Source organism: Chrysemys picta, chromosome 2 (assembly GCF_011386835.1).
Source record: "Chrysemys picta bellii isolate R12L10 chromosome 2, ASM1138683v2, whole genome shotgun sequence".
Taxonomy (NCBI): Eukaryota; Metazoa; Chordata; order Testudines; family Emydidae; genus Chrysemys; species Chrysemys picta.
The window spans coordinates 134,549,973-134,575,117 of NC_088792.1; the positions used below are offsets into that span (position 1 = coordinate 134,549,973).

The 25,145-nt window shown below is 41.9% G+C and overlaps 1 protein-coding gene across 2 annotated transcripts in view; it reads right to left on the reverse strand.

The window, feature by feature from the left end:
• CTNND2 (catenin delta 2) overlaps nt 1-25,145 on the reverse strand; it is a 1,171,885-nt gene that overhangs the window by 1,084,668 nt on the left and 62,072 nt on the right. The window lies entirely within an intron of this gene.

The window sequence follows — 25,145 nt, forward strand, 5'->3', positions numbered from 1 at the left end:
CCCAAGCACTGCCTGGGGACCCATGGGCTTGGTTTTGAGACCTGTGATCCCTCATACATATTGCACTGGTACAGCGACTAGGGGACCATTGTGAGCTACTGGACATTTTTTAAAACGCCTGAGCTGTCCACATGTTATATTACTAAAGAGCACACTATGTCCTTTAAGTTTAATTTTAAAAGTCACTTTATATTGGCTTCTTAATACATAGAAATCTAAAGAAATCCATTCTGAATATGTTCACTAGCATTCAGTTTTTGTATGACAAAAATACATTACTAGAAAAAGGCTTAGAGAGGAGAATGCTTTCTATGGCTTCTTTTATTAGAGGCAACATAATATCACAAACGCCAAGAAAGGACCATAAGAAATGAAGAGTTTTAGTGACCATATTTTTACAACCACGTTCTTCATCACTCCATCAAAGCAATATCAAGAGGATAAAAACAATACGTGGAAGATGCTGAAAGTTTCTAAACAGCCTTGTAAGTGGGAGACAGAACAAGCATGTCTTCTTTCATTTCTCAAAAGGGCACTCTGTATTAGAAATAAAGTGGACAGCCTAGGCCAAATTTGACCTTATTTTATATTTTTTACACCTTATTCTACACACTTAACCCCTGAACTTCATTGGGATTATTGCTTGAGTAAGGAGTACCAAACTGGCCCCATAGAAAGTATCTGAAATAATGAGTCCTAAAATACACACACAGCAAAAAAACTGTCATTATGCATATCCTGTCTGTGAGCTAAGGACTTAGGCTATGGGTACACTACAGTTTAAGTAGGTATAAATTATGTCACCGAGGGGTGTGAATAAACTACCCCCATGAGCGACGTAAGTTACACCTACCTAAGCGCTGGTGTGGATAGCACTATGTCGGCGGGAGAAGCCGCTGCTCATTGGGGGTGGATTAATTAAGCTGACTGGAGAGCTTTCTCCCATAACTTAGAGCAGCTACACTAGAGAGCTTACAGTGGTGCAGCCGCATCCATACAGCTGGGTTGCTGTAAGCTCTCTAGTGTAGCCATAGCCCCAGTCCCAGCCTACCCCCAAATACTGTAACTGAATATTTTTAGTTAAATAAAATTAAACAATTAGCTGTTTAAAGCCAAGTGCAACTGAAACAAAGCATATTTTAAGACATTACACTGTATTACGTGTCCTTGGCTCTAAGGCAGTGGTCCCCAAACTGTGGGGCACACCTACCCCAGGGCCCAGGGGATCACAGAGGAATGTCCAGGGGGCGCAGCGGGACTGAGCCAACCCTCCCATCCCCATCAGGGGGCTGGGAGGGAGCGCCACCGAGCCCTGCTCTGTCCCCAGCCCCAGCCCCAGCTGCCTGGACAATAAAAGTCCTGTTACCCGTGGTAACTGGCCTCTGCCACCGGGGGGTAGGGGGGGAAGAGCAGTAGCTGCTGCTGGAGCACGGAAGAGCACTCAGAGGCTGCTCCGGAGAGAGAAGTACCAGCGTCTCCCCCTGCCCGTCAGCCCCCACCCTCCATTCCCGGAACATGGCTCCCCCTCCCCTGTCCTGCCCCACTCACCCCCACATCCAATCCCTGGCTCCTGGGGGGCATGGACTAAGGGGGGGGGCGTGATTGAAAACATTTGGGGACCACTGCTCTAAGGTGATACATGTGCTTTCGCATTGGTTTGTTCTGAATCTTACATTTCTGTGTTTCAGAGCACCATTTATCATCTTTTTGTGTCACACTGTGAAGATATCTTATTAATTATGGTTTTAAAGACTTAATTTCAAGCTTATACATGCATTTGTTAGCAAATGCTGATATTAAATTTGAACATCTTTTGATGTAATGTCTTTTACAAAGATACCTGTCTTGGAAAGAAACTCTATTATTAGAGGGTTCTTTGCAAAAAAAAAAACCAAAAATTGCCACCTGCAGTAATACTGACATCAAATAGAATGATAACCCAGTTTTCATGTAAACACTCTAGCTAAAAAGCAACAATTTTTTCCCTACTATGGATCCATGCTCAGAAACCAAAGTCCTAACCCATGGGATATGTCATGCAGTGACCATCATCCACCAACCACACAAGTAAAATATTGCATAAATGCGGAGATTCATTCTAAATAAAAGAAAGACTGATTATTCTCCACAAGACTCTGCCACGGTAGAATTACTCCAAGATTAATATGTTGAGAAATATATTAAATATGTTTTGAACTTAAAACATTATTACTTTACTTCTTTATAGATTATATATACTTTTTATTTTTTAAACAACACTTATCTTCATTCTGCAATTTAGTGAGAGTATACTGAGGGAACTATTGCCTGAAAATTGTATCCAAAGAAAACAGCAACTTAATTTTGTAATGCATAAGACAAATAATGTATTCATGATCAGGTGGCAGCTTTGCAGATACCTTTTGAAGAAGGCTGTTATTTCTGCATACGGCATGTTGTATATTTCTGGCAGAATGCCCCCATCAGCTCCAAGGTTTTCAGGTTGCAAATTCATCTGCCTAAAAAATGGGATCAATGGGATCTATCTGGGCTCACTCAGATGCTGATATATACTTGGGATATACCCACTAATTTATGGGAGTCTCAACTGTCCCAAAAATGTTTCAGAGGGAAAAAAAAAACATCTTCCCAATTGAGATCATGCTGGTTGGAGGAAGAAAACTGCAAAGGTGGGGGAAAGGCAGAAAGAAAAATCTCTTGCAAGAAGTCCCCACACAAAGACTACAAAAAGAAACAGCTGATCTCTTCACTGGCAACAGACAAAGGAGAAAGGCCACAGCTGGTTTAGCAAAAGTGATAGCAAGGGGAACTTTCAATTTTATTTTATAGAAAGAAAACTCTGCCTCTCTCTCTCTCTAGGTTGGACAGAAATGTCTACAAGTTATGACTTCTATGAGCAGTGGATCCATTACAAAAGAAAAGTGCCCTGCCCCCACCTGACCCCTTCCCCCAAGACCTCACCCCTGCCCTGCCTCTTCCCACCCCAGGTCCCGCCCAACCCCTTCTCCCAAGCCCCCACCCTCAGCCCTCCCCTTCCCACCCCCGTTCCACCTCTTCCTGCCCCTCCTCCCATCCAGTTCCACCCTCTCCCCTGAGCTTGCCGTGTCCCCACTCCTCTGCCCCCCCCCAGCGCCTCCTGCACACCGCAGACAGGAGCGCCACCAGCTTTTTTGCTGCCCTAGGCGGCAGAAGGCCCCGCCCCCGAAATGCCACCCCCAACTGGGGCGGCCAAAGATCTGGCCGCCGCGGTCGCCACCCCCCAAATGTTAGCACCCTAGCCGACCGCATAGGTCACCTAATGGGTTGTACCGGCCCTGACCGCAGAATAACTGATCGTGGTGGGCAGGAGGTGCTGGGAGGTAGGGGGAGGAGTTGAGTGGCGGGGCCACCGGCAGACAGGAAGGACTGGGGTGGGGATGGGGGAAGCACGCTGCTGGTGGATGCTAAGCACCCACTCATTTTTTCCGTGGATACTCCAGGACTGGAGCACCCACGAAGTTAGCGCCTATGCCGTCATGTATTCCATGATTCCACAGCTGCAGAATTTGCTGTAGAATTCAGCCCTTGTTCCAGAATAGTGTTCCAGGATCTCAGATTTTGTAGTTAAAAGATGGTTTCTAGACCTTATGGTTGCACTGACAACATAAAACGTGAACATTAGGTGCATATAGTTTTGTTGCCCCTCCCACTGGTTAAAGCAGAAGCCTTGATTGATCACACGCTTGATTGTTTTCACTCTTACAGTTAATATATGATCACATTTAATTCAAAGTGAAAAAGGAAATGTTTAAAGCGCTAGATATACAACAGTATTTATATTTCTGGAAATCTGCAGCTGCATTTATTTCAATCATATACTGTACTTAAATAAATGCATATTTATTCAAATATAAGCCATTCTGGTTATGCATAAAATGCTGCCTGTTTATATCTGAAGTCTCTTGAAACTATTTATTTCAATATGTGAATATGTGCATTTATTCCAATATCCTCATATCTCTATCATGTATTTCATGAGGGAAGGGACCCTCAAAGCACTGAGGGCACCTTGTCAAATGCACAGTCACTGAAATATGCATGGTGGCATGTTGGTAAGTGTACGGTTGGGCATTTCACCTGTCCAAATATAATTGGTCAATTGACCAATCAAATATTGGTCAAATATTGCCAATGTCAACATTTAAAAAAAACCAATTTAGTAACAGTAACAATAACAAAAAAATAAGATTAGATGGTCTCCAATAGGCTTGGTCTTATATAGCTACTTATGCCTAATTACCCAAAACATGTTATTTGACTGAGTTATTTTAACTCAGAAAAATGTGAAATAATAAAATGAAGTTCTAAAAAAATCTAAAGAATAATTATTGGTACTTTTTTTAGCAATGTTGGGTTAGCATTTAAATTACATTATTCAAGACTGAACAGTTACAAAAAGAAAGAATAACAGGAGGACTTGTGGCACCTTAGAGACTAACAAATTTATTAGAGCATAAGCTTTCGTGGACTACAGCCCACTTCTTCGGATGCATATAGAATGGAACATATATTGAGGAGATATATATACACACATACAGAGAGCATAAACAGGTGGGAGTTGTCTTACCACCTCTGAGAGGCCAATTAATTAAGAGAAAAAAAACTTTTGAAGTGATAATCAAGCTAGCCCAGTACAGACAGACAGTTAGATAACAAGTGTGAGAATACTTACTGTCTGTCTGTACTGGGCTAGCTTGATTATCACTTCAAAAGTTTTTTTTCTCTTAATTAATTGGCCTCTCAGAGGTGGTAAGACAACTCCCACCTGTTTATGCTCTCTGTATGTGTGTATATATATCTCCTCAATATATGTTCCATTCTATATGCATCCGAAGAAGTGGGCTGTAGTCCACGAAAGCTTATGCTCTAATAAATTTGTTAGTCTCTAAGGTGCCACAAGTCCTCCTGTTCTTCTTTTTGCGGATACAGACTAACACGGCTGCTACTCTGAAACCTTTCAAAAAGAAAGAATGAAATTAAACAGAAATAAAACAAAGGCATAGCAACTATAAAAGAAAAAAATCACTTTGAAATGCACTTATGTTATGTAGGCAGGAGGCCAACACTTCAAGCAACTTAATGGCTGTTTATCCTTTTCTCGTTGTGTTGGGGGAGGAGGTTTAATGACTGTGAAACATCCCCTCCCTCCTTCATTCCCTTCTGAGTTAATTTCTGTATGTTTGTCTTGTCAGTTTAGACTGTAAAAACTCTTCAGGGCAGTTACCATGTCTTTTAACTTGCTTAATGTGCTTTGTAGACCGCCATATAGGCAGATGGCCTGATAGTCTAATAAAGATATACATATGAACAATGTTTGTTCTAGAAGAGCTGTTTTAAGGAAGTTGGGGGTGGGCTCAATATTAGGTTTATAATGGTAATAATAATAATAAAAATAACACTTAGTGTTTTTATAGCTTCTCATCTTCATTCCCTACCTTTCATGTGTTTTGAGTTTTCAATATTATAATAATAATAATTGGAGATATACCTATCTCATAGAATGGAAGGGACCCTGAAAGGTCATTGAGTCCAGTCCCCTGCCTTCACTAGCAGGACCAAGTACTGATTTTGCCCCAAATGCCTAAGTGGTCCTCTCAAGGATTGAACTCATAACCCTGGGCTTTGGAGGCAAATGTGCAAACCACTGAGCTATTTTTAATATTATGTGAAATGATTTGGGAGGTAAATGCCATTCTTTTGGGGGGGAAATGTGTCTGATTGGACCACCCACTAACAAGTTTGTTCTCACCACAAAAGTGACTTTATCCCTACATTAACACAAAGAAGCCCTTTCCTCAGGTTTCTGATGCTGGCTTCTACCTGTGTTCTCAGAGCACTCAGACTATGCAACTGTAATTGACTACGATAGGAAACTTAACACTTTGCCTTCCTACCTTCATTTCTAATAATATATAAAGTTTAGCAATGAAACTCTGACCATGGATATTTCCAGTGGGTCAGTTGATGATCTGAAAGATGGGCATGTAATTGAAAACAACCATTCCAGGCCTTGTCATGGATCCCCTACAGAAGGTAGGTGTCTTCCAGCCATCATATGAAGAAATGACTTGATAAAGGATCATTCCTTCAGATCTTCTGTTTCACTAGAATGAAACACCTTGTTTTAATAGACCATAACCAGGTTCCTAAAATCAGAAATAAAACTATTATGACACCAATAATGTGAAAAGAAGCAAGCCCTTTGTCAAAGAAGCATCTGGAATCCATTTAATGGAAATTGCATCTTTTTTCTTCAAAACTCTCTCCTGTTTTCATGTCAAACAGCCTTCCAAAATCCAATAAAAAAACCTGATGTGTATATAAAATTGTTTTCCTGATTGGCCATCAGTCCGAGATGAATGGCCATTTGATGTAATTCTCTCACTATATTACATATCTGCTGGCTGAACTGAACTCTGCATACCACTAGCTTAGTTAAGAGTCACTAAGACTTTAATTGTGGTTCACAAATTAAAGACATTACATTCCAAGAAGAAAGCTCAACTACTGGTTGACACAACCTGGCCCCATTTAGCTCTCTAGGTTGACATCAATCTGTTGTGATCCAACCACTGAATCCCATGTGTTTCTAAGCCCCCTTTGCTGTAGCAGTGATTGGTCACTGTTCTTATCTCAAGGTCCTTCAGGTGCATGCTGAGTTATAGATCATGTGGCTGACCCTCTCCATTAGCAGTGGGACCCTGCAGTCCGGCCACCTTATGCTCCAAAACCAATGCCACAGCCCTCCTGAGTCCACAGTTGCTTAGAGATGTTCACACCCAGACACCCAGAATGCATCTAGCTGTGGGAGCGCTAGTTTCTTAATTAACCGCATCAGGGACAACATGGCAGTAAAGCAAGCAACATAGACTTAGCACAGGAATTTCTTACCCAGAAAAACCTTTTACTCTTAAAAAGTACAAGAGGGTTACAGTTATATGAAAAACAAACTCCTGAATGTATTCCCTCAGTGTGACCTTGCCACACCTGGGATTCCTAGGTTTCATCTGAATCCCTAGGCCAAGAAACCATTCCCGCCTACTTGTCCTGGTCATCTGTATGTGGTGATGGAATGGTTTCCTCTGCTCAGAGAACACTCTTCTTTCAAAACATCCTTTTTTGCCCATTCTCTTCTGCTGGAGAATTTCCAGGTTCTCGCTCCTCTTTTTCCCCACCCCTTAGGCTTCTAGGCAGCAGTCATTAAACATCAATAGGCCTTGTGGTAGTAAACCAATTGTTCCACTATGGCGGAGTCATTCAACTTTATTTATCTTTCCAGACAGTCTTTCAACTAGGTGTCACGTCCCTGCTACAAAACAAATGCTCAAAGCTTCACTTAAGGCAACATTCAAAAAGGAGGTTGAAATACAATAGAATTCATAAACTGGCACAGACTTATCCCCCAAACTGTCACAGTGATGATGAGAGCTTACAACTGGAACAGGAAGATACATGTGTTCTTAGACTATTGTCACAGGTAACCCCCACAGCTGATGGCCAAAATGAATTATTGATTGGATTCTGTTTAAGTCTGTCTTTTTACAATATGCAGCATTGTTGTAGCCGTGAGCTGTTGTCTCTCTCACCAACAGAAGTTGATCTAATAGAAGATATTACTTCACCCACCTTGCCTCTCTTTTTACAGTATGCTCAACTACTTCAAGCATAGAATAGATATTTCTCGTCCGATCTTTGCACCATGAAGAATACGATTTGTCTTTTAAAATTCTTAAAGATGGGCTCACCGCTTCAGTATCCAACAGATGAGAAACTGATGATTTCTGAAAGGGGAGAACAAAAAACAACTTCTCCCATTGTCAGAGTTTGAAGAAAGATGAGAGGAAACTGTTTCAGACCAGAATGAGAATAGAGAATTCTCCTTTACTCCCTGTTCACTACAGTAAATACCCACTTGTCCATTGGAACGCTATTCTGCCGTCTCTTTGGAAAACAGAAGTTGTTTTCCTAATGACCCAGAGAGCCCTAATCTCATGTCACAAACAATCTATTTCGTTTTTGAAAGCTGTTTTAGAATTTCTCCTGTATGAAGGAGGAAAGAATCTGGAAAATTATGTTCTTCCTTAAAACCTCTGTAAAGATATTTGGGATATAAACTTACAAGAAGTATATGGGGGGGGGGGAATCTATTATATGTTATTTCTCATGGACACCACCTGGAAAGAGAAAATTAGGGTGACCTAGAGAAACATCTCACAGAACAATAGAGAAAGAAGCCGAAACCATCACCATGAGACTCAAATGCCTGAACAGAGTAGCACAAGGCTGAATAAATGGCAGAAACTGGTGGACGTCCAGGCACCTGAAGGTTCGAGAAGATAAAGAAACATCTCCTAAAGCTTAGTCAAATGAGCCTTTGAACAACTTCTCCCTCTTTAAAAAAATTTAACAGAGAATTGTGCTAAAAGTTTTGCAGACCAGGGATGTCATTAGAAGGTTTTCCTCAATACTATTCTAATGACACACCTTTAGAAATACACAATTAGAAGTCTCTGGGGCCATGTCCCTACTAAAGAGCAGTAGCCACACAAGGGTCTGGAAACTGGTGGTAGCACCAGTGGGAATTTTTTTCTTAAAATTCCCCTATTATAAAGACATTGCTTATGTGAAAGCAGTGGCTACTTGGCAACGTGAAATGGCATTTTTGGTATTGCTGACTGGACAATGACCTGTTAATATATAAGTAAAGACCAAACATAGATTTCCATGTTTGTTAGCAGGGAAGCTAATTGCAAAGGCTTATTTAATAACATGAATAAATACAAAACAAAACTCTTCCCTTTCAATTTTCTGATTGTTTTTACTTTGTGAGGCTTAATGGAGGACTTGAAGAAGCTTCCACTTTCTCCAAGTGAGAAAAAGAAGCCTAATGCAATTCTCTTGTCCCTTTCTTGTGTCAGAAACTAGGAGACAAATTCAGCCCTGATGTAAGCAAGTGCAATTCCACTGACATCAATGGAATTGCATCCACTTACAGAAGAGCTGAATTTGGCCTTAATTTTTTCAGAGTTAGTAGTGCTTTGAATGGGAGATATCTTCAAGATTGCTCACATGGCAGGAGAAAATTTCTATTTAATAACACTGCTAACTCCAGAATACAGTTTTTACATGCAGTGGAAGTAAATATGTGTATCTTTAAGCAGCCATCTCACAAATTCATTTCTCCTGAAAGCAGCATTTTTGATTTTATTTTTTTTTTTAAGTATGGAGCGGCCTGAACTACAATTAAATTTTCCTGAACTAAAATTGCTCAGCAATCACTCCCTCAAATGAGAAATGTTGGCAAAAGTACAGCTTGTGTGTGTGTTGTTTTTGTTGTGTTTTTAGGGGGGGTTGGAGAGGAGGCGTGCTCCATGACTGGGGAGGTACTATCACAATATGAATAAGTAATAATATCAGACTCCCCCATCTTTCCTGGGCTTAATGACATAAAAGGTGAGTACAGAACTGAAAAAAAAAATAGACCAAATTCTGAAATATACTTTCCACTTCTGTATTTCAACTTTTTCTGGAGGTAAGAATAATTAGCCGGAAATTACTGCATTTGTGGAGCGACTGATAGTTGAGCCCACACTGTTCATTGAGAATTGGTGCCTCTGTTTCTTTGTTACATTGAGTGGAAGAGTAAACCCATTGTTCAGGACTGGAGAAAACGATATTGCAGAAATTTGATTCTGACCCTAGCAATTACATTGGGGAGATTATGGGCTCTAAAATATTTAGAATAGAAGTTGTACTTTAGCAAGGCCTCTGTTCAGACAATATATTTGTAGCAAACCACGGAAGAAGAAAATATCAGCTAAACAGAATAATAATGCAACAGCAGACCGAGATGCTTGATTTGAACGTAATTACTATCTATATTCTGTCACGTTGGGGGCTGAGTTCTTATGTTTGGATTGTTCCTCACTGCTTTTAGTGTTGACTGGTCTGGGGAAAATGCCAGGCAAGCTAAAACATTTACAGCAAAACAACTTTGAAGGAAACCTGGCTCAGAATGTGGTGTCTCACAGTTTACTTGTAACATGGCAGCAGAGAGCAAGCCACCAAGTTGACACTTTTAGCACTAATACAAACAAAAGAAGAGAACAAACCAAAAGGATTGTAACTACTAGAAACAAAAGGAGACTTTTTTTTAAAAAGATACATTAAAAATTAAACTGAGCAACTCTAGCATAGAACCTACCACCTGTATACTAATGAAATATTAAATTCATCATGATAAAAATTATGACTGTAAACTCATACATTAGCTTAGCAGAAAGAGAAGCAGTTGCAATCAGCAAAATCTTTTCTTCAAAGTTCAGCATTTATAGCAAGTAAAAGAATTAATATTCAAAAAGTAAATAGAAAAACTCATCTTGGGTTTCAATACAGTCCTGTAGCATTTGTCCTGTCTTCTCAAAAACATCATCTCATCCCAACTACTTAAATAGCCATTCTCATAACCCTTCCCCTAAGCATTCAACCCTGCCACACCAAGTCTCAGAGCCTGAGTTAAGTGACTTGGGCTCATGCTACAGTGCTAAAAACAGCAGTGTTAACCCAGACTTTGAGATCCCACCCAATAGTGCAAGCCCCGGGAGCCTGAGTAGTTGATCGGGCTCTGAGGCTTGCTGTCGCAGGTGGGTTGGGGGGTTTTTTTTTTTGGTTTTGGGTTTTTTTATTTGCTGTGTAGACATACCCCTGTACTGTGGTCCATGTTAGTTTCAACAGTATTGTTGAGGGCACTGAGGAGATGTTTGGCTGAAAACTCATACTTGACAAATATAGTTTCATCAAACCCTTTTATAATATTTCAGAAGTTGATCTTGTGGCCACTATGAACTTTGGTCAAAAGCAAGTTACATAGGCAAAAAGTTGCCACAGTTGGCATGTCGCTTGTCCATGCTCCAAAACAACTCTGCATTTCTCCCTATCCACCATCTCTGACAAAACTAAGAACCCTGCACAGCTCTGCACTATTGTCACAAGCATTGCAAATACGGGACGAATTAGCTCTGGTAGCTGCAGGAAGAATTATGATTTCATGGAGGACAGATTGCTGTATGACATTGTAAAAATCAGTTCAAAGTTGTTAGTGGCTTTCATGGCGCAATTGTAGACAGTTGTGTGCTGCTTCTGGGCCCAAAAAACTAGTACTGACTGGTGGGATCACATCATAATGCAAGTTTGGGACAAAGCAGCGGCTGCAGAACTTCTGAAGGCGACAGGCCACATTCCTGGGTCTGTGCACCGAGCTTGCCCCAGCTCTTCAGAGCAGAGGCACCAAAGTAAAAGCTGCACTGACAATTGAGAAAGCGAGTGGTGATAGTGTAACACCGACAGACCCCAGTCGTTGTCGGGCAGAATTGAACCTGGGACCTCTGGAGCTTAATGCATGAGCCTCTACCGCAAGAGCTAAAAGCCTCTTAGCTAACGCTGTAGAACAGACTCATTTAACTCTTGCTAAGTGGTCTTGGTGCCACTAGATGGGCCAGGCTACCACACCCAGGAGGTGTGTGGGTTACAATAGCACAGTGGAAGATAACAATACTGTATTATCAGTGGGAAATCACTTTGAAGTTGGAAAATCCACAGTGGGGACCATTGTCACACAAGTGTGTAGGGCCATTAATTGTCTCCTGTTATGCAGGACTCTCTCAACAAATTATAGGACATAGTGGATGGATTAGCAACAAACTGTGGTTGGGTGATCTAGCGTTCATCCTTCTTTTGGTCCCAGAGCACCTTCCCATACAGTACATCAACATAAAGGGCTCCTTTTCTATGGTTATGCAAGCATTGCTGGATCACTAGGGATACTTGACCAACATCAACGCTGGCTGGTTAGGGAAGGTGCAAGACACTCATATCTTTAAGAACACAGGGCTGTTCAAAAAGCTGTAGGTAGGGGCATTATTTCCCAACCAGCAGATTTTACTGTTGTTGGTGGTGAAATGTCAATAGTGACCTTCGGGGGAAGAGGGGCAGGTCAGCCTTTCCCTTGTTCATGAAACCATATCCCGGCCACCTTTACAGCAGCAAGGAAAGATTCAGCTACTGGCTCAGCAGGCGCACAATGACAGCTGAGTGTGCTTTTGATAGACTGAAGGTATGGTGGTGGTGTTGATTCACAAGACTTGATCTCAGTGAGAAAAATATCCCAGTGGTTACAACTGCCTGTTGTGTCCTGCATAATATCTCTGAGACAAAGGGCAAAAGTGGCCATTGGGGTAGAGGGCAAAAGTAGAGCAGCTGTGTGCTGAATTCAAACAGCCAGACACAAGAGCTATTAGAGGAGCCTAGGGTGGAGCTATGTGGCTGAGGAAGCTTTGCAAGAGCACTTTAACAGTCAGCCCCAGTAATGTGATGTGGTGGATCATGTTCTACCCAGGCCAGAAGTTCTGCGGTCTGTTAGGAAATGTTTGGTGCTTGGTGTACATTTATGAATATAACAGTCTGTTAATGCACCTATTAATTTTGCAGTGTTTGCTGTACATTTATAATTATTACACTGTGTGTCACTGATCCTATGAGTTCTGTTGCCCTGTACAGAAACAAGTAATGGATGCTTTTAGTAGCACTAAGCATTCTACAGCATATGTTATGAAGTAATATCAATGAATTATTTATCAAAAAATATTTTATTACATGCCAAAAACCAGTGCAAAAAGCCAATGTACAATTAAAAAATAAGTACACTAAAAAAAAACGTTTGAAATAAATTAATGGAACAGAAATTAACAAAGGGAAAGTTCATTTTGAAAATATACAGCAATTGTGGTTCTTACAGGTCAGTGTATCAGAATCTGTGGCTGTCCTTAATGTCCTCCTGCGTAGAGTGGGAGAGATGCAGCTCCTGATGCCACATGAAGTTTTGTGGGAGAGGTGTAGAGAGGTGCTAAAATGGAGTTCTCGACTGACTGAAGAAGGAGGCAACCCCATGCTTGTTGAACCTGTAGGTCAACAAGAGTCTGCCGCATTTGAGTTTGCTGTGAGAGAAGCCCTATTATATCATGGTGCATCTTCCTCTCCTTTTCCTGCTGAGACTCCTGGGCCTATCTCCTGTCTGCTCCTTCCTTCTCCATGCTGCCTGAAATATTCACCCTCCAGGCTCTCTGTTCACAGTCCGATGCAGCACTGGCTTTCAAGATCTTGCTGCATATATCTTCCTGTATACTCTTCTTTCTTCTCCTTATCATGGTCAGGCATTCTGCAGGTGTGGAGTGGGGGACCCCTCAAAGCAGCAACAGTAGCAGCTACAGATGAAACATATAGATGTATCATTGTACACAGCACAAAACAAAAATTAAGTTTCAGAAATCCCTTCCCTTGTGCCCCTAAAAGTTTTTTAAACAAGACATGCTTATTGACACATCAGCCTTGGAGTGCCTGTGCATACCACTCTTCTCCAGCTCCACCCATAGTAAGTATGGCCCAGCAGGGACCTGGGGGGAGGGGAAATGAGGAAGGAATTGCTCAGGAGGGACAGGTGAGCAAAGCCCACAGGTAAGTGGGGAACATGGAGACCTGGGAGATGGGTCGGAAATAGGAGGGAGCGTGGGCCATAATGGCAGAGAGAAAGGAGGGTCAGGGCAAAACTGGGAGGCAAGATCAAATCAGTATCTTAGATGCCTATATACAAATGCGAGAAGTATGGGTAATAAGCAGGAAGAACTGGAAGTGCTAATAAATAAATACAACTATGACATTGTTGCATCTCCAAAACTTGGTGGGATAATACACATGATTGGAATGTTGGTGTGAATGGGTACAGCTTGCTCAGGAAGGATAGACGGGGAAAAAAGGGAGGAGGTGTTGCCTTATATATTAAAAATGTACACACTTGCACTGAGATGGAGATGGACATAGGAGACGGAAGTGTTGAGAGTCTCTGGGTTAGGCTAAAAGGGGTAAAAAACAAGGGAGATGTCATGCTAAGAGTCTACTACAGGCCACCTAACCAGGTGGAAGAGGTGGATGAGGCTTTTTTTAAACAACTAACAAAATCATCCAAAGCCCAAGATTTGGTGGTGATGGGGGACTTCAACTATCCAGATATATGTTGGGAAAATAACACAGTGGGGCACAGACCTCCAATAAGTTCTTGGACTGCATTGCAGACAACTTTTTATTTCAGAAGGTTGAAAAAGCTACTAGAGGGGAAGCTGTTCTAGACTTGATTTTAACAAATAGGGAGGAACTCGTTGAGAATTTGAAAGTGGAAGACAGCTTGGGTGAAAGTGATCATGAAATCATAGAGTTCACAATTCTAAGGAAGGGTAGAAGGGAGTACAGAAATAGAGACAATGGATCTCAGGAAGGCAGATTTTGGTAAGCTCAGAGAGCTGATAGATAAGGTCTCATGGGAATCAAAATTGAGGGGGAAAACAACTGAGGAGAGTTGGCAGTTTTTCAAAGGGACACTATTAAGGGCCCAAAAGCAAGCTATTCCGCTGAGTAGGAAAGATAGGAAACGTGGCCAAAGACCTCCTTGGCTTAACCACGAGATCTTGCATGATCTAAAAAATAAAAAGGAATCATATAAAAAATGGAAAGTAGGACAGATTACAAAGGATGAAGATAGGCAAACAACACAGGAATGCAGGGGCAAGATTAGAAAGGCAAAGGCACAAAATGAGCTCAAACTGGCTACGGGAATAAAGGGAAACAAGATGACTTTTTATCAATACATTAGAAGCAAGAGGAAGACCAAGGACAGGGTAGGCCCACTGCTCAGTGAGGAGGGAGAAACAGTAACAGGAAACTTGGAAATGGCAGAGATGCTTAATGACTTCTTTGTTTCGGTCTTCACCGAGAAGTCTGAAGGAATGCCTAACATAGTGAATGCTAATGGGAAGGGGGTAGGGTTAGCAGATAAAATAAAAAAAGAACAAGTTAAAAATCACTTAGAAAAGTTAGATGCCTGCAAGTCACCAGGGCCTGATGAAATGCATCCTAGAATACTCAACGAGCTAATAGAGGAGGTATCTGAGCCTCTAGCTATTATCTTTGGAAAATCATGGGAGACGAGAGAGATTCCAGAAAACTGGAAAGGGGCAAATATAGTGCCCATCTATAAAAAGGGAAATAAAAACCCTGCTCCCTGTCTCTTGATTACCCCCCCCCCAAACCTCCCTGCCGCTTCTCTGACCCCCGGCCCCCTTACTGTGCTGCAGAGCAGCGCGCTCGACAGCGGGGGAGGGGAGCAGGGTCGGAGCTCCAGACTGCCGGAGGCCGAGGCGAATGGCCGGCCGGCGATCTGCGAATGCAGGGGGAAGGGGGAGGGAGGGAGAGAGAGGAGGGAAGTGGTGTCAAGTTGCAGGGGAGAGGAGGGGGAAGTGGAGGAAGGGCTCTGGCTGCTGGAGCCCGTGCGAGTGGCTCGATCCGGCTGGCTGCCCTGTATGCTGCGCAGGCTCTGCATGGGGGGGAAGTCCGGACATTGACAAATTCCCCCCGGACACTATATTTAACTGAAAAAAGCCGGACATGTCCAGGGGAATCCAGACGAATGGTAACCCTAGCTGATATTGTACTCCCAAGTCACAGAGAACACAGCTGCTGCTGGCATCCCAAAGCTGCCTGGGCCCACATGCCACTAGCCTTACTGCAATGGTGCCAGCTGAAAATGTCACAGAGTGGCATGGGAAAGTGTCCTACTGCAGAGGAAGAAATAAGGGTGCCATCGCCAGCAGGAGAGGTTTGCCAAATACCTCTATGATAGTTTCATTGAGATCTCTCAGGAGAATTCAAGGGGCATCCCTGTGTACATAAACAAACTGTTTGTATCCTCCCCCTCTCTCTTCCCCTGCCTGCTAACTCTACAAGGTAATGAAAAGAAGATAACTCTACCTCTGTTTGTTATACTGCTACCTTTCTAGTATGAGCACATGAATGAAAAGTCAGTTCCTGTGTCCTGCCAAATTGGAGTCAGGTACCATCTGTACATTTCTTTAAACATTGTAATAGGAAATGCATTCACACTCTTACCCGAGGTTCCTTTCCTTATATTGGGGTCGCCCTTGTTTGACTGTCAGGTCTGACTAGATTGTGGTGGAGTCTCAAACAAGTCCTAGGTCACAGCATAGCTGGACCCCTCCTGATTGCATGTCCCCCATCCTCCTCTTCACTGTTCACAGCAGAGGTCTGTGTCTCAGACTCCTTGGAGGCATGTACAGTGCTCTGTGGGGGGCTGGTGGTGTATCTGCCATGTGTGGCATGTAGTTCATTGTCAAAGCAGCAAGTCTGTGGCTCAGCATCTGATTGACAGTTGGTTTCCTTGGCCTGCTGGTATTCCTGTCACAGTTCTTTCATGTTCATGCAGTACTGCAGCTGACCCCTGTCTTACCACTTCACTTGTATCCCCTGTCCAATCAGCTCATAGAAGTCCATGTTTCTACATCTGGTCCATAGCTGTGCCTGCATAGCCTCTTCTCCCCACAGGCCCAAGAGATCCAATAGCTTCTCTCTACTTCACACAGGAGAGTATCTGGAGCGTGTGGCCAGCATGGTGGGTTGGGCGGTTGCACTCAAATGAGAGCTGCTAGGTGTGCCCACCAACCTGGGCAATCAGGAAAAGACATTTCAGAAACATGCACTGTTCTTAGAGGGTGGGTGGCTCCCAATCTCCATGACCCTTGGGCAGTGGAGTTCACAATTGTGATCAGAGCAGTCAGTGTCAAGCATTCCAGGAAAGCTGCTGGAGGACTGTTAAGGTAAATGAAATTCACTTTGTCTCTATGCTCACACTGCATCCAGTGTGAGTAGGTCAACCATAGCTCAACATCTGTCAGGGAGGTGGTGTTACTTCATTGCCAAAATGTGGCACTCTACATTTGGTGGGAGACATATTTGAGTGTAGACCATGTACAACTAGGTCAAATCAAGGCAGCTTATGTCAGCTTAACTGTAGCATAGACCAGGCCTGTCTCTTGCAATGGACTAGGAACGTTGCTAGGCACATCACAAAATGATGTAAATCAGTATGTAGGTTTTTCCAGGTCACATAGAGATTTGGATGCCAATTCCTATTCATTTTAATGGGAAGTACGTGAGGGTGCCTATATCCCTTAGGCAGCCTTGACAATTTCAGCCATGGTTCCTGTTCCAAAGAGCTTAGGGTTAGAGCATGACATTTAAGAACAGCTCATAGTAATGAATGGTGTGGAGCTGCACCACACTACAGGGGGCACTGGAAACCTTCCTGCCTCATGGAGTACACAGGCAACATGCCCTCTACTTGATCCTTTGTGCAATGCAGCATCCTACCTCCTATGTGATCTACAACAAGAACCATTCTCTGCTTTCTCATTTGGGGCACTATGTCCCCTTCAAGAGAGTAAAGTGGGTGGAGCCCCTTCATTTGCTGAAGTGAAAGAGCTGCACTTCCACCATGATCCTAATGTGTGCCACACAAAGAAGGGAGGGCTTTCCTTATTCCCTTGCTTCCACACTGCTTACCTGTGTAAAGGACCAGTAGAATTTGGTCCTTAATGACGAGTGAATAGATTAGTCACAGAATAGCAGATTCATGATGATTCTGCCTGAATATAAAATGACCAAAGATGATGAAAAGTCCAAGGAACCAAATTCTGCTCCTACTTATAATCCAGTAAATCTCACTGAGGTCAGGTCATTCAGGTCACATGGAGTATGAATGAAGGAAGAATCTGGCCCAGAGTTTTTAAACCATTTTAGAAAAACAAGCAGCAACAAGAGACAGGGTTTCTTGTTTTTGTTTTAAAAAGCTACATTTATATTGTGCTAAAATAAAGCTACAGGAAATCTTGGGTCAGTTTTGCAAAGTCTCTCTACTATTTACAAAATAGAACAGCTATTTATTCTAGTATTAATGCTCATGGTACTATACCGCCCACTGTCTACCAGCCAGAGAAAGTCAGTAGGGAGACAGCAGAGAATGAACAAGGGTGTCTGACAGCAGGGAGTGAAAATGAAACAGAGCCTATTTTTAACGTGAGTGCAGTTCTCACCACAGTCGCTGGGAAGTTACACCCATGTATGTGAAAGAAAAGTTAGGCCTAATTTTTCTATCTTCAGGTCTTAGTCCTCCAGGCCCACTGCATGTGTATCAAGTCAAGATTTCTTTATAATTCTTAAAATGATCTGAAAGTTACAATTTAAGAATGACATGATTCACATTCTATTGGAGGTTATTCCCAACATTACACTCAGAACTATGGTTTTTTTGTTGTTGGTGGTTTTTTTAACAGGAAGCTGAAAATTAAGTGTAAATTGTGACAAAGTTCCTCCTCTATCTTGGTGGGTCCTGTGCTTACTGGCGGATTTTCTTGCCTCAGAGATTCACCATGTGGGTTGGGGAACAGCCCAGAGACCTTCCCTTCTGGAAGAACCCACAGTCCAGGTCAATTGGGAGGTTTGGGGGGAACCCGGGCCCGCCCTCTACTCCGGGTTCCAGCCCAGGGCCCTGTGGACTGCAGCTGTCTAGAGTGCCTCCTCTAACAGCTGCATGACAGCTACAACTCCCTGGGCTACTTCCCCATGGCCTCCTCCAAACACTTTCCTTGTTCTCACCACAGGACCTTCCTCCTGGTGTCTGATAATGCTTGTGCTCCTCAGTCCTCCAGCAGCACACCCTCTCACTCTCAGCTCCTTGCGCCTCTTGCTCCCAGCTCCTCACACTCGCACCACAAACTGAAGTGAGCTCCTTTTAAAACCCAGGTGCCCTGATTAGCCTGCCTTAATTGATTCTAGCAGCTTCTTCTTAATTGGCTCCAGGTGTCCTAATTAGCCTGCATGCCTTAACTGGTTCTAGCAGGTTCCTGATTACTCTAGTACAGCCCCTGCGCTGGTCACTCAGGGAACAGAAAACTACTCATCCAGTGACCAGTATATTTGCCCTCTACCAGACTCCTGTACCCCACTGGTCTGGGTCTGTCACAACATATTGTTGGCATGTAAAACAGGCCAAAGAAAGAACATCAGACTTGCCTGGGAGAAAGAGTCCCATGATGCTTTGAAGTTAAGCTAATTTTGAGTGACATTTTACTAAGAAATAACCTTTAGAAACTTCTGCAACAGAAAGTTTAGTAACATTAACCACAAAATGTGTGCAAGAGTATAATGAATAACATTACCACTCCCATATCCCAAAAAGGTGAATACACAATGACTATTAATAAGGTGTTGAGGCAGCTGGAAAGTTACATGGGAACAGTGAACTTAGAAAATAAGAAGATAAGAAGAAACAGATAGTGATTGGAAAGATAAACAATAAAGAATAAGGGTATAATTACCCTAAGAAATTATAGGGGAAGTGGGGGAAAAGACAACCTTCATATGGTCTTCCCCTGTTACATGTGAAAGCACAATGAATGTCATCAAATCGGTGCCCGAATGACCTTAAAGGACCTCCTAGTCAGAAAAGCATTGGCAGTAACAGGCCATGTAAGGACCAAACCTTCCTTCCAATAGGCCTATTGCTGTGAATTATGCAGCTCAACACTGAGGGCCTATCCAACAAAAAGTGTGATGACATCACAACAATCATTCAGACTCAAAACTTCCATATCCTTTAGCCACAAGAAACACACCTGGAGAGCGAAGGCTACCAATTGAAGATCAATGGATATGCCCTCGTACATGCAAGCGATCGCCCCAAATATGAGCTCATGACATACATAAAAAATGACCTTAACGATTCCATCCAGGTCATGCCTATCATGAACCTTTACTCAATCTCCATCAAGACTGAGGATCTGACAGTCATAAACATGTACAAGCCACAGTCAATGGAATGGCCATATCCAGGATTACCAACACCAAGCCATCCTACCATTCACATCAGCAATTTCAATGGCCGTCCTAGCCGATGGGGCTATAATAAGAATGATCATGATTGAAAACAGCTGACATCCTGGGCTTTCACCAAAGGCTAGCACCTCCTTTGCAATGCCAAAGACCATGGCATGTTCAGGGCGGCTCAATGGAGGAAGTACTACATTCCTGACCTTTGTTTTGTATCATGTGATATTAGCAGCAGATACACAATACCATCTACAAGGTCAGTTCTCGATGACTTTCCCCAATAGTCAACATGGCCTGGTTGTGATTGGCAAGTTCCACTCATTTGATTCCTCACGAAACTGTGCTGGAATTTACAGTCTGCTGACTGGTCCTGTTATGTGGTGATCGTACATGGCTCAATAAACCAGATCCCACCATATCCAGTTCATTACCACCATTTTGCAGGCCTACTAATATCACCCACCAAATCAAGCACTGCAAGGAGCTTCAAAAAAAGCATTCACTCCTTGCTGGATGGATGAGAACAAAGTATTCTTCCAGCAATATCAAGTCGACAAAAGCCTCAAAACTGCAATGGTGTTGCTTGAGTCTCTGAACTCAGCAAGAAGAAAAAGCTGGTGCAAAACCATGATGGTGCCTGACTTCAAAACGTCAAGCCACAAGGCCCGCAAGTTCCTCTGTCTTTTAGGTAGTGTGGCTCCAGCAACTTACAAGCCACCTCAAGTAAGAGCAGATGCCATTGCTGAATATTTAATTGCCAAGTATTGTGTACCAATGGGTAGAAATATAAGATAGCAAGTCCACAAACAACTATACCATGCACTAAACCATTGCCAGTTGTCTTCACCCCTTTTTGTCCCCGACACAGTAGATGAAGTGGACGAGGGTCTCTCTAACACTAACTCTGGGAAAGCAGCAGGAATGGATGGAACACATCCAGAATTGCTGAAGATCCTGGACCTGAGGGCAAGAAGGTGGCGGGCAGACTTCTTCTGCAACATCCACTCTTCTGGCATAATACCAAAGGAGTGGAAGGTACCTAAGATTATTGCCTTTTGAAGCCCAGAAAAGAAGCCATTGACCCAAAAAGCTACTGAGCCTTCTCCATCCTAAGCTGTTGCTATAAACTGCAGGAGTGGCTCCTACGTCAAGGGTTACAGCCAATATTGGAGCAACCAGTTCCCAAAAAGCAGACTGGATTCAGAACTGGTCACAACTACTGTGACCACGTGCTGGCCTTAAGCTACACAGAGAGTCAAGCTACCAGCAAAAATTAACAATAGTGGCAGCATTGACTGACCTTTCTCCTGCATAGGATACCATATGGCATAAAGGTCTCCTGCTGAAGTTACTGTTAGGTTTCCTATGCCAAGCAACCATCAGACTCATCACTGAGATTCGGAATAACAGAAGATTCACTGTATACCATGGTGAATATGCTAGCAAGTTACAGAGCTTGAACAACAGTTGCAGAAGACCTTCATTGTACTTTGCTGACAAGCTGTGTCCTCTCTGCAAATGGTCTTACTTCCCCTATCCTCTTCTTTTTTCAAATGGCATTTGAAAAGCAATGGGCTGGGATAATAATTGAATCATAAGATTCAAAAACAATTCTAATGCTTCTGGAGTGGATCCCGCTTCTATCACCACTGTAGACAATAGTTATCCATTATGTGTCACATGATTTCTACCTCACCACAGTCACAATTTAGTGATTCTTTGATTTTCCATTTGTGCATTGTCCAAACACGGATGTCCAAACGCGGTTGTTGAGTGCAGTCCACTGCCTAAGGGGAAGGCAGAATCCTGTGACTCTTCATCAGCTCCTCAATAAGGTCTTTATTGCAACATCAAAAGGGGCCCACAAATCAAGCCAGTGAGTGCTGGTATCCTTTCCATTGGCCTGTAACACTAACATGAAGTTCAAATAGCAATATTTTGTCTTTCTTGTCATTTTTAAAATCATTACTTTTCAGAGTTTAAAAAAACAACTTGATAAAGTGCATTTTCAAAAAAAAAAAAATTCAGAACAACCAAATGGAGACAGTTAGCACATACTTAAACACATGATAAATTTTAACACTGGTTCTCTACTTTGTGAGAGTAAAAGTTAAGGATCAACTGTTATTTCCACAAAACCAAGCATGTTTTCCAGGATTTTCAATTTGGACCATCTTAAAATGCACTGTGCTCAGAAGTTGAATGCTATTTTAATTCTAAACAGAGGATTTTTATTGTTTTGTTTTATTTTGTTTTAATTTATTTATTTAGTGATTTCAGATTCCTTTGGGCACTTCTATCTATAAAAATGTAGATGCCAACATCCATCATGTAGAATGATGGATTTTGCTATATAATAAAGGATTTCCTGTAGCATGCATTAAGAGGAACACTGCCACAGCTTCAGACCCTGAAGACATTTATGAATCTCTAAAACTACTCAATAAGATGTTTATAGATGATATGAGGACAGTCCACTCACAACAACCTGGTGCACTGAACAAATATGGCAGCTGAGAACTCATGGTGAGTACAAGCTCCAAATAAAAAAAGCAAGGTATGTAGTATTAGGATAACAACAACAAAAAACTCTTAATAAGGATATTGCTATTATTAAAACTTCACTAACAACTCCCAAAGAAAACTGGACAGGTTTCAAAAGACAATGAAGGATCCTGAAGCAAGAGTAAGAAAGATATATATGTGCACATGCCAATAAAGTATATGAACATTCTCAATCGAAACCCCAGGAATTCAGACATTGAAGCAGGGAACATGACTACAGAATTTACTTAAAATAATATTTGAGATAAAACCAATGCCAGAACCAGATTTTTTAAATGTCTTATTGGACCTTGCTTACCAATCCTTGCTCTTACCTGTGCTCTTGACAAAGAATCCATTCTCCAAGAAGCCAAGAAATTCACTGTTTAACAATTATCAAATCTTTACAGTGCTGAAACTATGGCAAGGAGACAACAATAGAATTAAAAAAAATGGTGAAGGTAGGCACCCAGCCTACAGTTTAGTTCCCAGCACACTGACTGTCACTCACAAGGGAGGGCAGGGGGGAATCTTTAATCAAAACAGAAACAATGTGGGTTCAGTTGTACGTCTTCTGAAAAATAACACTATTTGCTCTTGTTGATCATATATGCTGTCTTGAATATAAGCAGTTATATAGCCCAGATTAACCTGTACCTTTGTTATAATCCTGTTCACTTATGCTAAGTGTCCTATCACACCTTGCATTTGCTGAGGTAACCTTTGTCTTAAGTAGATAGGAAAACTGTCAGTATCAGGACACAATTGTTTTTTCATAGCAACAGATATGGAGTTACCATCACAAACCTATTTATCCTGGTACAGGCCCAGGAGGCATATTCTTAGTACCTAGAATGTATGTACCCATAAAAAAGATAAGGGTCTTCATGACCTGGAATGCATGGGTTCAGAACAACAGGGGTACACCATAACAGAAACAAAGTAAAAACCTAATCGGTTATATCTAGTTTCAAATGATATATATGGAAGCTTTCACTGGTAAACAAGTAGGGTATAAAAGGCTTTAGAGGTGTAACTTTGGGGCGCACATCTTCTGCCTAAGGTGAATGTAACATTGCTGCACAGGGCTGCTCTTCAGAGATTGCTATCATATAGAACCTTTTTCCTGTACCATATTAAAAAATCTGACTGACATTGGTTATATGATCTCTCAAGTATATTTCATAAGGCACCAAAATGTGGTCAAGCAATTGACTATACAATTTAATCAACACTTTCAAGGCCCAAGATAATAATCCCATCATCTAAATTCCAAACAAACAAACAAACTATCCTTGCTAGGAAAACTATAGTGATCAAAGAACAGTTTATGCTTTTGTTCCTTGAATAATCAGTTTTTCAAATAAGGCTTAAATTCTTAGCTGTGATGAACCCTGTCAATATAAATCCCCAAAAGGATGAGAGCTTCATGTACTCCAAAATGAAGCTGTCTAATATGTAAATTACATATAAAAATATGTTAAAAGAATACTAAGGTTGTAAAGTCAAGCACTCATAATTAAATGTTGCCCATGCCTCTTCTGTATATACATTATAATGACGTCTTTAATTACATGATCACATTTTTTTTTTCCCACAGGACCCCTGCCTCATTCAGTGCACAATATGGATGGTGCTCACTAAATAAGCAGCTATTCAGTATTTTTATTTTCTCCTCTTTGTTCAATATGTGGTTCCATGCCTTATGTACTGCACACCATTCAAACCCTAGTCTGATGACAGGATTATTCTGGTCATCATAGGCTTTTCTATGGCACCTTACTTCCTCTTATTATCGGTCACTGTTGCATTGGCCATGCCACAATTTGGTCTTCAATTACCAAATTACTTATTTGTGATCGGGATCCCAGTGGGGGCCAGCTGAGTTCACTCAATTAGCGTGAACTGCAAAGAATGGGGCAGATAATCCCCAAAACTGGTGGATATTTTCAATACTTAGATTTACCAACCCAGCATAAAACAGCTTCTTTATTACCTCACTGGGTGCCCTGAAGCCAACAATGCAGTTCCCTTGAAGTAACCCAGCCTCAGGCCTCCACCCCGGTACCCAAATCAAATATGAAGAAGATTTCTGAAAAATCTTATTTCGTCATATAAAAGAAAAAGTTCTACCAATCTCAAAGGATTGGACACATTACCTCCCAGGTTATTAAATACTACAGATCTTACCTGAATACATGCTTACAGCCAATTATTATTAACTAAACTAAAATTTATTTAAAAAGAAAAGAGAGAGTATAGTTAAAAGATCAATATACATACATACAAGAATGAGTTCAATTCTTGAGGTTCAGATTCATAGCAGAGATAAGAACAGGAGTACTTGTGGCACCTTAGAGACTAACAAATTTATTTGCTATAAATTACCATGGTATGCATCCGAAGAAGTGGGCTGTAGTCCACGAAAGCTTATGCTCTAATAAATTTGTTAGTCTCCAAGGTGCCACAAGTACTCCTGTTCTTTTTGTGGATACAGACTAACACGGCTACTACTCTGATAGCAGAGATAGTGAGCTTTGTAGTTGCAAAGAGTTCCTTTAGAATTTAGTCCATAGGTTATAGTCCAATGTCCAATATCATATTCAGGGAGTACCAGCTTAACTAGGATCTCAATCTAGAGACTCAAACTTCCCTTGATGAAGCTTAAGCAGATCCGAGATAAGGAGGATTGGGACCCAAACATCTTTTATACAATTCATGCCTTCTTTGACAAGTCCCTCAGGGAATAATAGGCCCTCATTTCCTAAGCATTGTTC